Here is a 15,678-nt window from a genome sequence, read left to right as displayed (position 1 = left end):
ACAGAACCTCCCCTCATCATCGGTCTTGTTTGAGTGGGTCAACCATTCGACGTTGTGAACATTGAAATCTCCACATACGTGAATGTTAGCTGAAGGATAAGCAGATAGGACTTGGTAAATTTTCTCAGATATGCTTTTAAATATAGTAACTCCGCTGTTGCGGGGGCGATAGAGAGTAAATAAAAATGCCGTAGTGTCAGCTAAAGCAACCCGGAAGCACATATAGGGTAAGTTAGGATCTTCCCTGGAGATGTCCCTATCTATTTATTGCTTAAGAACCAATAAGTCTCCTGTGCGTCATGAGTAAGTTGCTGGAATCTGTGTTAATTAAATGGAGTTATTAATATTTTAAATCAAATTTTTCTATTTATTGCTTAAGAGCCAAAGAGACTAACGTAGCAAAATAAATAAAAAAAAACAAATAAAAAAAAACAAATAAAAAAACACTCCACGATCAGAAACTTGCGCTACTATTCATTTGATGAGCAACTTTTAATTGCATTCATATCTTACGAGCAGAACTTGTGGGCATTTTACAGTTTCTAATTCATCTGTTGTCTACTGCTGCTATGCTTAAAACTATTTCGATTTTATTAACGTCCGACGTCAACACAGACTCTATGTTATAATTTCATCATCTTTGTTCAAAGGAGCCCATATCTAAGTACTTAGGTTAATGAAATTTCACGATTGCTAGATGAAACAGATCTTTCATTTATGAAAAAATTAAAAAGGAAGTAACTATTTACCTTCGTAATCTCCATGGCAGGTGTTCGTCTGAGCTCCAATCCCTCGTCCCCCCTCGCCAATCTTTCACGAGAAACACCCGTCTGGCTGAAACTACTGTCAATAATTTTCCCCACTCTTTATCTGTGCCTAAATCCAAACGTAGATTCCATGAGCAGAGTTTCTTTCTTAGAACTGCACGCCAGTGGAACTCTCTGCTGCTTGCCAGTTTCCCACCTGACTACAGCTCAGACGTTTTCAAGTCCAACATAAACAAATTCCTGACAAACCGCCCCCTTAAGTAAGACACTCTAACTAAACACCCAATACTAATGATTACTACAATACTATCTCATTGATTACTGTACACGCAATAACCCTTATCCCTGAGTGGCCTTCGGGCCTTGATAAGTGGTGAACCCCATGTAAAAAAAACAAACTTGCCTCCAAGGAATTTAGAGAGTAGAATTATGTTTCATAGGACATTTCCAAAAAGAGACATTCTTATATTAACATGTGTTACATTACTCTCTCCGTCTAAATCGTTTTTTAGAATAAATAGCAATTCTTGTCTTCATTATTAATGGAGATTAAATGTTAAAAGTTGATCCATTATTTTTTTTAAATATTGTCTTATAGCTCACAAATGCCACACTACACATAAAGAATATATTGAGTTATGGAGTTCTTTTTTTTACTCGAAGTATTGTCCAACGGACAGTCACGGATAAGGGTTAATTATTGTCAAGTGGCCGATGACACAGCACCGTAATGGTGATAGCGCTTGTTTATTTAGACTTGGAAACAATCATATTATAGTCAACTGGGACGCGTCTGATCCCCATCTGGCATCAATTGTGATGGATGGCTCTCGGCTGGGTGAGGCCCCGTGTTTTGACAAGCTTCTGGGTTTGACCTTTACCCCTGATCTGAAATGGAACACGTACATCAAGTCTGTTGCCAAGGTCGCTGGAAAGATGATGGGATCCTTCTACCGCCCCAGAAGATATCTCACTACTGATGCAATTCTCTATCTATATAAAAGCCAAGTACGTCCAAGGATGGAATACTGTTGCCATATCTGGGCAGGAGCTGCTCAAAACAGCCTATCCTGCCTTGACAGAGTACAAAATAGATTTCGTGTCTTAGTGAGGGATGCCCTTTTCTCTACCCTGCAACCTCTCTCCCACAGAAGAGACGTTGCGAGCCTATCCTTGTTTTATCGTTATTTCCATGGCAGGTGCTCGTCTGAACTCCAATCTCTGGTCCCCCCTCGCCAATCTTTCACGAAAAACACCCGTCTAGCTGAATCCACTGTGAAAAATTTACCCCACTCTATATGTGTGCCTAAATCCAAACGCGGATTCCATGAACAAAGCTGCTTTCTTAGAACTGCACGCCTGTGGAACTCTGTTCCGTTTGCCTGCTTCCCACCGGACTACAACTTGGATGTCTTCAAGTCCAATGCTAACAAATTCCTAATGAACCACCCCCTTAAGTAAACACTTCATCAAACCTCCACACTAACGTAATGTACTTGCAATAACCCTTATCCCTACGTGGCTTCCGGGCCTTGATAAGTGGTGATCACTGTGTAAAAAAAAAAAGTTCCGCGGCACTGTTTTCCGAAAACGAACAGTTCTCGAAAAGTAAATTTGATTATTTAGAAAACAATATGGCTGACGAAAGCCCAACATTATTTACAATTTACTGCTCCTACCTATGTTAGACTTGAAACTGACGGTACCAATGTTATTCTGACCTTCTGTACAATTATCTATATATCTATAAAAGTGAAAGTGTCTTTCTGTCTGTGTGTGTGTCTGTGTGTGTACATTTCCATACGAAATAACTCTGTCAATTTTAAGTCTACAGACTCGAAATTTGATATACAGGGTACTGAGATTTGGAAAATGAGAAATTTGGCTGTTAAGGAGTCAAAGTTCAACGATTTGATATTTAAGAACTCTACACAACTCCTTCGACAATTTTGGGTCTGAACACTTGAAATTTTAGATATAGTTTCCTTGGACATGGATCTAACTTAATAACTTGATTTGAGCCCAACACAATAAATGTTAAGGGGTCATAATAGGGGGCCAAGTTAAAAAAAATATTGACTTCTTATTTTTTGCTCAACATACACCTCCAAATACCCGGGCAAAGCCGGGCACCTATGCTAGTATATCTATAAAAGTGAAAGTGTCTGTCTATCTTTGTGTGTATCTGTGTATCCCTGTGTCTGTGTGTGTACATTTCCTTACGCAATAACTCTGTCAGTTTTAAGTTTACAGACTCGAAATTTGATATACAGAGTACTGAGATTTGGGAAAATCGATGTGATCCGTTTTCGGCCAGAAATTTAGCTTTTAAGGGGTCAAAATGCTAGTATATATACATAATTATTTAATATACATATATATAATTATTTACTATATCTTATAATGTAAAGCTGAACGTCTGTGTGTGTGAACGCGCGTGTGCGTGTGTGCGTGTGTGTGTGTGTGTGTGTCTGGTCACGAATAGGCTCCTATATGGTTGACTATTTAAAAAAAAAACTGATTACATATAATGATAGAAGATGTATCGAGGTTCAGGAATGGGTATGATTGATCTGGCAGAACAGTGGTACATAAAAATTGCGGGGTTTCAACTTAAAAAGGGATGGTATAATAAAATTGTGGGGTCTGCGTTCGCGCCTGTACTCCATGGAACTATGAAACAAACTTTAATAAAGACTTTTCATATCTATTTGCGTAAGTATACTTTGATAATTATGTTTTAGTTTGAAGAAATATGGTATACTAAAATTATTGGGTATTCGTTCGCGCCTGACCTCCATAGAATGTAAATATGTCACAAAGTTTAACAAGGTTTTTTAAAAGGAGTGAGGGTCCACAATAACACCTTAACTTTACTCTTAATTCACGTTTGCTTTTATTTATTTTTTTGGAGTTGAATCATATTGTGTCGAATAAATTCACCTAATAAATTCACGTTCTTATTAAAGTGAAAGCCCCCCCCCAAAAAAAAACATCGGAACTTTAGACAATTCTCGACACAAATTTTTCATAACTCTGTTTTTTTCCTTCTCCACTTGCACGTAGCACTCTTTCGAAAATAGATAAATAATAAAAAATAGATAAATAGATAAATAATAAATAATAAAAAATAAGAACGTTACTTGTTTCCGTGTTAAAAGAATGAAAAAATCCTGCTCACGTGATTACGTGTCTTTTATAAATATTTACATAACCTTTTTATTTTTATTTATATATCTGTTTAAGCTTTTTTTGTCAGTGTACTAGAAAGAATTCAGTTGATTATAACCCTTTCTGTGTGTTCTTTACATTACAATAGTACAACCCTGAATCCGACGCGCAATACTATACCGGTCAATACTGAAAAACTGAAACGAACCTGTTCTGCTTGAAAAGGGCGCCATTTTCTTCTCATTCATATTTATATAGATTCTTTACTTTAAAAAACTAAAGTAATTACGTGTTTACCTTTATAATATCCCATTTTGCTGTTTAGGATTATTTTACTAAAGTAAGTAAAGCTTCATTATTTTTCAAAACTGTTTTCCTTTCTTTGTTTTTCGATATTTCGTCGATATTATTTAGTAAGAGTGTTTAGCAGAAAAGCCAACAAACGACTACCCGAAAAAATAAATATACAAGAAATAAATATTACCATAGTCAATAAAAGTTCAGTTCATGTTTTCTTTTTGTTTTGAAAAAGATGTTAATGCTCTTTACTTGAAACAATTTCAGTGAACCGAAATTAAAATGAAATTTGAGGCGATAACTACTTAAATGAATTTTTATATAAACTACACATGCCATAATCGAATATTCATCAAGCACAAAATAACGGAAAACATTAAAATATGTTTATAAATATTCCTTACGTTGACGGAACTCACTTAAATTGTTAACGCAGAATGCTCAGGTGCCCGTCCTTCAAATTGAAAACGGGGCTCTCCATTTCAAAGTCGCTTACATTTTGATTTTTTAAACCGGTTCGTGAATTAAAAAAATTTTTTACAAACTACTTAAAAATATAAATTAATGAAGTTTTCTCCCATAAAAGTAACTTTTATTGACTATGGTAACATTTATTTCTTATATATATATATATATATATATATATATATATATATATATATATATATAACATTTTCTCTTTGTAAGGAAACATCATTTTGTCGGTCACTCTTGGCTACGAATGGAAACATGGAAAATATATTTTCGCGAAAATTATCTTTACTTTAATCATATTTTGCTTAGGGTAAAATTTTTGAGTATCAAAACCTATCTTTTTACAACCACCTCCTTTTCATAACCTATCATACTCTCATCAATCAGAGTCCATTTTCTGTAGGCTGTTTTCGAACCCAGTCAACGACGGGTACTTCTGCTAGTATATATATATATATATATATATATATATATATATATATAGATATATATATAGATATATATATGATTATTTACTATATATATATATATCTATATATCTATAAAAGTGAACCTGTCTGTGTGTCTGTCTGTATGCCCGTCTGTTTGTCTGTGTACATTTCTCTACGCAATAACTCCGTCAATTTTAAGTCTACAGACTCGAAATTTCATATACAGGGTATTGAGATTTGGGAACATCGATGATATTGAGATTGGATTAGCGCCCAAAACAATAAATGTTAAGGGGTCATAATAGGGGGCAAATTAAAAAAAAATTGACCTTTTTTTGTTTGATTTTTTTGCGCAACATACCCCTCCAAACACTCGGGAAACGCCGGGTACCCATACTAGTATATATATATATATATATATATATATATATATATATATATATATATATATATATATATAAGTGAACGTGTCTGTGTATCTGTCTGTCTGTGTGTCTGTGTTTGTACATTTTCCTACGCAATAACTCTGTCAACTTTTGTCTACAGACTCGAAATTTGATATACAGGGTACTGAGATTTGGGAAGATCAATGTGATCGGTTTTCGCCTAAAAATTTGTCGATTAAGGTGTCAAAGTTCAACGATTTGACCGTTGAGAACTTTACCAAACTCCTCCGACAATTTTGGGTCTAAACACTTTAAATTTTAGATATAGGTTCCTTGGACATGGATCTAACGTAATAACTTGATTTGTAGCCCAAAACAATAAATTTTTAGGGGTCAAGTTTAAAAAAAATGACCGCTTTTTTTTGCACAACATACCCTTTACAAATATCCGGGCAACGCCGGCACTCATGCTAGTATATATATATATATATATATATATATATATATATATATATATATATATATATATATATATAATGGTTCAAAGGTTATGAGGATTTGTGGAAGCATGAAAACGATGTTACTTTTTGTATTTTACATTTGGTTGTTATTTTTTTTTTATATTTCAAGCGGGACTCCGCTCTTGGTTACAAAAACGTATCGAAATGAAAAAGAAAAAGAAAGCCGTTGGAAAAACTGGGAATATGTAGTATTAACAGCGTTCATTCCTAGCAATCACACAGGATAGGAACAAAAATAAATAAAAATAATAAAAAAATAGTATTAATTAATAATTAAAGGAGAATGAAAATAGTCTCGGGCCTGAAGGAAAAAAAATAGTGTCCATCCTGAAGGAAAATAAAAATGGTTTCGGTCCCGAAGAAATTCTTATGCATAGACCGAGGACAATATCAGAGCAGGTACTTTTTTGTGACCAAGACCGGAGGTCCGCTTGAAATATATATATAAAAAATAACATTAACAATATTAAATACAAAAAGTAATATCGTTTTCATGCTTCAAAAACCCCCACAACTAAATCACTATCCTAGAAGCATACGTGGACTTTTAACATCAGATATATATATATATATATATATATATATATATATATATATATATATATATATATATATATACTCTTAGGCCACCCGGCGTTGCCTGTTCTCAAAATACACATAAATATTACACTTTAATTGATACAAAAACTGCCTGCGAGTATTATGTTTTTTTTTTTTTGTTTTTTTTGCTAAACAGTTAATTTCTTGTAAGTAAAAAAATATACTTGAGCTGAGATCGAAACCAAAAAACCTTAAGACATCGAGTCAAGCAGACTAACCATTACACCAGCTCCACACGATATTTACAAAGTTATTTTAAAAAAATCTCATTCTTAACATCAAGTAGCTGTCATGTTTCCCAATCAAGAACACAATCAAGAAACAGTTTACAAATAGATAAACATCCGATAGCCCCCACGTACCAATTTGCTAATTTTTACCCCTTAGCGGCCTTTCTTTTTCAGATAAAAAACAATTTAAAAATTTTCGACATGTCTAGATTTCCTATATACTAAATTTCAAGTCTGTAGATTAAAAATTCGTTGAGTATATAGGTTGAAGAATATTGTCACACACACTCTCACTTTTATAGATATATAGGTTACCAAGCAATGTGCAATCCCCTCTGATTTAGGCGGAATAAAAAATAGAGACATAACTTTTGGTAATGTTATCAAAGACAAGATATGTAAGTCTTGTATCTACTTGGATAAGGTTTATTTTAACGTATTTTAAAGCGTTTATCTATTTAAAACGCAATATTTAATTCCAGTCTATCAGCTAGTTCTTTTTACATTTTAATAACTTAATAGTTAATTGCTACAATTGTGATTTTGTTTCAATTGCTAGTTTTATTTGCCAAATAAGTACACAGTTCTGAACACATTTTAGCATCGGAATCATTCTGGGATCTTATTTGTTTCTAGGAGATCATTCCCTCGCGCATTATCTCCTTCTTGTGTGCAATCGGATGGCTTTTTTTTACTCGGGGAATGCCGCCTGGTCATTTCACAACTTTTCTGTCTCTTCCAAACTGCCCTTCGAGATATTTGGTTTGGTTGTTTTACCGCATATCAACCCTTTTTGGGTTATTTAATGGCAAATCCAGTTATTTTGGAAATACTATTCATGTTGCATCCAGTTATTTTGTAGAAGGTCTTTATTCTTAAAGCTCTTTGTATCTTCAATCGCTAGTCTGTAGTGTTTGGTTTTGTTGTTTTATAGTGGATTTTATCGTTTTTGTTTTCTGCCCTGCAGAACATGAATGAGTTTTGCAATGGAAGAAGGAAAAGGGTTACAGTATTAATGTTTGGTACATTTTAAGTTAGAAAACTAATCAGGAAGTGGAGGAGATAGAAAGAGAAAGGGGAAGTGGGAAGAAGGAAAAGGGGGAAAAGGTGGATTGTCGTATTTAGATTTGTGTTTGCTAAACATAATTAAGTTTTGCAAAAGGATGCAGAAAAAAAGCATCAATATGCGTCAATCTGCGTTCTATCTTAAAAAAACAATATCTTCAGAGAGGGCTTTTCGGGAAATGTTGGCTTCACCAATCCTATATGCAAAACTTTGTGCCAGATCGATTGACGTGGGAAGTGCATACAACTTCGCTGACCTTTTATTATTTAATGATTCGGATTTGATGTCCTCAGATTACCAGCCGTTTTTTTTTATCAATGCTTAAGATCATGATAAACATAACGCGTTTATATTCTGTATTTAACGAGACTCATGATATTGTAATTATCCAGTTGTCAAATAAATACAATATCTTTAAATAATGAATCCGCGTTAAACAATCGTCAAATAATCAATATCTAAATATCTATTTTATCTATTTCTATATTTAAAACTAATTCTCTAATGTCTCTTCCTTTCTCTCTCTCTCCACTGACACACACACACACTTACACAACACACACACACACATATATATATATATATATATATATATATATATATATATATATATATATATATATGTATATATGTTTGTGGGGGTGCGTGTGTTTAGAATTGCATGTTGTGTCACATGTAAATACTAAAAATATGGTGGACCTCTTACGTCGATTTCGACATATGAGCTCCGCCACAACAACTCTAGTTAGTCGCAAATCCAGACAGATGATTTATTTATAGTGACGAAGCTTTGTACAAAACCAAATAAATTTTCTGCTAAAGCTCCTCAGCTTTGTCGGTGTAATGGCTGCCACGAGGCAGAGCAGACATTATGACTCCGATTGTTACATCAGAATGTTTCTTCTCCTTGATGCATGTTGTAACAAAGACTGGAAGTGTATCTGTCCCAGTGAATTAAATGCGCCTCCACATACCAACTTGGAAATGTCTAAGTCCCGCCGCGGTACATACAGTACCTAGCCTTTACAAATGGCCACCCATTCGGTACTGCAAGGCCCATCGTTGCTTAACTTCGATGATCAGTCGAGAACCGGTGTATAACCTGATTATTCCGTATATATATATATATATATATATATATATATATATATATATATATATACATTTGTATATACATATATATATATATACATACATTTATACATACATACATATACATACATATATATACATTTATATATACATTTATATATATATATGCATATATATATATAACTACTTCAATTAATCAAAAAAATTAATATACGAAAGCATAAATTTATGCGTAAACTTAAAAGTATTTACTTCAACAGTGCTCAATACGTACGTAGAGCTAGGTAGTAAGTTATAAAATATATATGGCGATTAAGCTACACAGGATATTCTGCGTTTCATCACGCTAGGATTCATTAGGCTTTTCAACATAAGGCATAACACGAAATATTCTGTGTAGCTTAATCACCATATATATTTTATAACTTACTATATATATATATGGCATAATCACTTTAATGCACCGGTTCTTGACCGGTATACGGGTCCTGCTAGTACATATATTATTATAATGGCTGTCCAAGATCAAGGCTTAATGACCAATGCTTACAAGGAGATAGGATGTCTCAGTAATAGCAACAAGTGCGGATTCTGCCAAACAGAAGTAAAGAGTTTTAGCTACGTGCCATTCAGTTGTAAGGTTCCACTGGAAGACAGCTACTATTCAGTATGATACTCGATCATCTATAAAATGTTTAATATCTAATGTAGCAACACGTACTGGAAATATACACCAGAAATCAGTTGGAAATAAGTCATATGCGATCAACCCTGACGATGCAGTTCATACAGCTACGCACGCAGAAAACATCGCCATGAAACCTGCCATAGTGACATAGGACGAGAAGGAAAAAAGTAAACTCTGTAGAAGTTAGTAACCCTAATGAGGCCGCGGTAAATAGAGCTGAAAGAGAAAAATGACGAACTACCAACGTCTTACATACAACATGAAAAGAAACTGGAATCTTAAGAAGATCTTCATAATTCTAGTAATTATAACAGCAACCGGACTCCTGCAAAAGAATTTCAAAAAGTACATGGCGAATATATCCTAATGCAAGCTAAATACAAATAACTGAACTTGAAGGAATGATTAGAATCTTAAAATGGTCTCTTGGCTGGAATATGTATATAGCTGGTGAATGTCTCACTAACGAGTAAATAAATAGAATGCGGGGAGTTGTAATTATTTATTAGACATTATCCCCGAGTGTCACCAGGCTGTCTGTGCAAAGGTTTGTAAGGAAACCCTGGTATAAGGATAATCCACTCTTCAAGTAAAACCTGGCCAACTATTCGAAATAATATAGTACTAGCTGGACCCGTGGAACTTCTACAGCTGACTCTTTTGTACGTAATATATTGATGCTGGCATTCTGTGCATGTTCAGCATAAATTAAGACACCCTGATATTATTGTACCTATTTACAATGCATCCCCACGGGCAGAGTTAGAGACCAGGCTCGTTTATTAACGTGGAGGAAAGGTACAAAAATAAAAATTGTCTCAGTCGTGAAGGATTTCTCCACCACTGAAAGAGTACGAGAAATGGAAGTGCCGCATCTGAAGAACAGATACTACACTTTGATCTTGGCCAAACTGCAAAAATATTCATCGTAGCCCGGTCGTAAAATACGCTTAAATATTATATTTTCATTCATCCAGATTTCGTATATATTATTATAGAGTCAATTTTCTATCGATTTTTATATATTATAAAGTTGTGGTTTAAAAAATAAAAATATATATCCATATGACTTAGCTGCATCAGCTGTAATCGAAACCGAAATCAAAACTTATGAAGAATTCTTGGTAAATATATTTATTACAAAAAGTGAACGCCATAACAATTAAACGGAAGCCATTTGGAAGAAAAAAGATGTAAGCGTGACACAAAATACGCTATATTATTATTATTATGTAGTATAAGTTCAGCCAAGATCCATTCGAAGGATGATTCCCTTGAGGTGTTACTCTAAGTGCCGGCATTTAACTGACTAAACCATCAAACTAGATGTATTTTTGTCCTGGAATTCAATAAAACAAAAAAAGGGAGGGGGAGATAAAAATGCTATAATACAGTGAAGTGGTCACTTGGGCAAATGAATATGTCATTCACTTCCTTACTCGACGTATAAGAGTTAAAACTGTACGTAAGAACTCAGATGTATCTCATGTAAAGATCAAGTGTTAGGGTTAGGAAACGCCCCATCGATTGCTGATATTTTATCTTGAAGTAAAATTAAGCAAACAAAAAGGTAAAATATAATCCAATGTCACAAAACTTTTGTATTGATGCAGCTAGTCAGGAACTTAAATAAATTACTTTTATCCTGTCTGCTTTAATCTGAAAAAGCATTGTCTTGATTCAAGGACTGGCACATTAATTTCAGTATAGACAAAAGGTTGTGAGCAAAAAAGATTTTTTCGACATGGCTAATACCAGGAATGGTGCACATACCCTTGGTTATGTTATCTCACATAACGACGTTTATAATTAAAATGGTCACTGGGGTCGATATAAAAAATGGTAACTTTGGACGACATAATAAAATTGTCAATTGGGGCGACATAATAAAATTGTCACTTGGGTAAATATAAAAAATGGTCACTTAGGACAACATAAAATGGTCACTTGGAACAATGTAATAAAACGGTTACTTGGGACAACATAATCAAATGGTCACGGGTCCATATAATAAAATGGTTACTTGGGTCAAGATAATAAAATGGTCACTTGGGACACGATAATAAAATGGTCACTTGAGACAACATGATAAAATATTCACTTAGGACAACGTAATAAAACGGTTACTTGAGACAACATAATCAAAATGGTCACTTGTGACAACATAATCAAAATGGTCACTTGTGACAACATAATAAAATTGTGACTTAGGACAACATAATAAAATTGTCACTTGGGACAACATAATAAAATTGTGACTTAGGACAACATAATAAAATTGTGACTTGGGACAACATAATAAAATTGTGACTTGGAACAACATAATAAAATTGTGACTTAGGACAACATAATAAAATTGTTCCATAATAAAATTGTGATTTATGACAACATAATAAAATTGTGACTTGGAACAACATAATAAAATTGTGACTTAGGACAACATAATAAAATTGTGACTTGGAACAACATAATAAAATTGTGACTTGGGACAACATAATAAAATTGTGACTTAGGACAACATAATAAAATTGTGACTTGGGACAACATAATAAAATTATGACTTGGAACAACATAATAAAACTGTGACTTGGAACAACATAATAAAATCGTCACTTGGGAAGAAACATATTGGTATTCTTCTGTACATTATTGGTTCAACGTTGGTGACATGAAGGATGATTTGAATTGAACACTCGGATCAATTTATACAGAAATCAAATGTTAGTACTAGAATGATATTTCAGAGAACTTATTAAAGTGAAATGAAAACAATCGTGTGAAATGGTATTCGAAATGTAATATTAAAATATATTTTATATAATTGTTAAACTTATTTCGTATTCTAATTATCCCAGCTTATGAGGAAAATATTTTAAATAGGCCATCATCTGATTGTGGCAAGCTGTCAACACCATTAATTGCAATGAATATAATAATAGCGACAGTTGTTCATATAAAGATCGAAACAGTGATATAATTTTTATCATCTGAATGTAAGAGGAAGTCGATAATTAGATAGATTAATAGACAGGGAGAGAGAGAGAGAAAGAGAGAAAGAAAAAGGAGGGAGATAGATAGATACTGGCACATCCACACACTTCTACATGAAAAAATAAATGGGAGAAGAAATTGGATTTCTTATAAATGTTTGAAATAAAAAATCGACGTAAAAAATGTATTAACAACCAGACGTTGTTCGGGAGTAATTATCGCGCTATCAGAAAAAATACTCGTATATATTGCGATGCTCCACCAGTACTTGAAAATAACGTAGTGGCAAAGGAAAACAGACCCAACTGCGTCTAGTGTGATTGACAGGGAGAGTCAGAGGTTAGCTTCCTAGACAAAACGTTCTAGAACTGCAGGTGCGGAATGATATGACATAAATATGACGTCTCCTTTTCGGGAAACAGAACAGATGTTCTTGCCAGTCGGAGTCGATAAGCGAGAGAGGTCAGATACATCTTGAAATGTAGAGAAAATGTAGCTGAATGTATCCTCTAGACTCCACCCGTACGTACCCATCTTAAGACTAAGAAATACTAGTTAAGAAGTAATTAGAATTCGGCATTCGTTTCTCCTCCCACGAATAACCTCTCTCTAAATAAAACCTTTGGAAGCCAGCAAGTCTCTATTGTGTTCCATGCATAAGTAGATTCGTTTTAAGACAAATAGAAGTTCAACATTACAAGGGGATTATCGGCCCAGGCATGAAAAAGCGACAATCGGAATATGAAGACAATCGACCGCGTACGTATGTAAAATGATTATAGTATTTTGATTTCTTACGAGCGAAAACGCACATATGCAAAGTTAACGTTTAAAATATTAGAATAGGACAACTTAATGTCAAAGGTACCGGAAGTTCATAAATCAGTTGCACATATTTCATTATAATGTTAAAAATATGATACTTATTTTTTTACTCAGTATCTTTTCAGTGCATGCAATTCTACTGATGAATGTAAAATGTGACACAATTTATGTAGGACGTGTTACGTGACGTTAGCCGAAATCGAAATTATAAATCAATGATACCTATTTGTTTCCGGATTAGAACTTCATCATAATTACAATATTAAATTTATTTAACAATTAATCAAGACCTGTTGCCACTTGGTCGAAAGGGTCTAGTATTTGGGATTGCGTCTAAGAGATGATTGTAAGGAGTTGAATAGCAAGATCTCTGCTTATATTACATTTAAACCCCATGCATGTCTGTAACGTAAAGAAAGCAGACAACAGTCAGAGAATTCCAAAAGTCTGTCAATCCGAGATAAGAAACTATAAGAGTAGAAGCCTTTCTAGCATCTACGGACATAAAAAAGTTTATGGGTGAGATGTTGCTGCTTGTCAGATGGTCAGGAGTATACGTCAAGAGGATACAAGTGTTATGACTTTATCACAGGACATTCCATTAAAATACTTGTAAAACAGACAAAGTAGCGCAAGATTGCGGCGATGAGAGAGAGGTTTTAGCTTGGCCGATAATTCAGGACCTATTAGATTGGAAACTCTTCTTTTTTTGGACTAAGAGTGAGAGACTAGTGGTAGATGCACCGGTTTATATATAACAACAATAGTTCATGCATGAGCGAATTGTGTTTCTTTTTATATGATATATGGATACTCTCTGGTGTGAAAACTTTTCTAGCACATTAGAGAGAAAGTCCACTTTCTTTGAAACAGTGTTGACAATGTTCTTAGCTTCTTGCATACTGAACGATCATAAAAGCATTTCAGGTAAAGTGGATGCCGACGGCATTATTTGTTGAGACAATATAAACAATATAATAATATAAACAATATAACAATATAAACAATATAAACAATATAAACAATATAAACAATATAAACAATATAATAATATAAACAATATAACAATATAACAATATAACAATATAACAATATAAACAATATAACAATATAAACAATATAACAATATAAACAATATAAACAATATAAACAATATAACAATATAAACAATATAACAATATAAACAATATAATAATATAAACAATATAACAATATAAACAATATAACAATATAAACAATATAATACAGACAAAACAATCGTATTACGTTTCTGAACTTTTTAGATGAGGATTGATTATTCAGCAACATTTCAATTCCTATTTTTCTATCCATTTTGAATGGGTGGAGTCTTCTAGCTGTCTTCGTTGCTTGGGGACAGGGTACATAAAGTACCAGACAAGACTTCGTGCTCGACAATCAGCCCGGCAGGTACGGGACTAGGAACTAACCCAGTACTTGATAAGGTACGCCATCTGGGTATCACCAAGGAGGTTTAACCTTTCCAGGCCTTGCCACCGACTTTCGGACGGGGTATGTTTATTGTTTACTGAGGCGCCCCGACCGTAGAATGCTGATGGGGACGCTCAGGCAATTTTTGAGAGTGCCTCTCCTTTATTGACCTAGTGTGCCTCTCATTTATTGACCTTGTGTCACATAATGTTGAGGTAGCCAGCGTTTAAATACATATTTATTTTGAATGGGTAAGGTCTCCTTGCTGCGTCGGTTGTTTGAAGGCCGTGTAGAATCCGTTTTTGAAACTCAGCCCGACAGATGTGGGACAGGTAAATCATCTAGGTATCACCCAAGAGGTCCACACTCTCAGACCTTGCCAATCGGATTTCGGGTAGGGTAAGTTTATTCCTTTCTGCCTGAGACACCCCGACCGGGGAATGCCAACAAAGATGCTCAAGCAATATTTGCTAGACTAGAGTGCCCCTCCTTTAGGAGAGTTTGCTTTACACATCCATCTTCCTGACCTTGTGTCATATAATGCTGAGGTGGGTATTTAAATATCAATCGATTTTAAATTTGGAGACAAGGACGAGTGTTACAGTTAAGGAAGACATTCTTGATAGCATGAATAAGTTAACCAAATAAATTTGGAGCAAGAAACTAGATCCAATGTTCGGAACATTTTTT

This window comes from Euprymna scolopes, chromosome 14 (assembly GCF_053919585.1).
Source record: "Euprymna scolopes isolate OS-2025 chromosome 14, ASM5391958v1, whole genome shotgun sequence".
Taxonomy (NCBI): Eukaryota; Metazoa; Mollusca; class Cephalopoda; order Sepiida; family Sepiolidae; genus Euprymna; species Euprymna scolopes.
Note: the sequence above shows the minus strand (reverse complement) of the source record.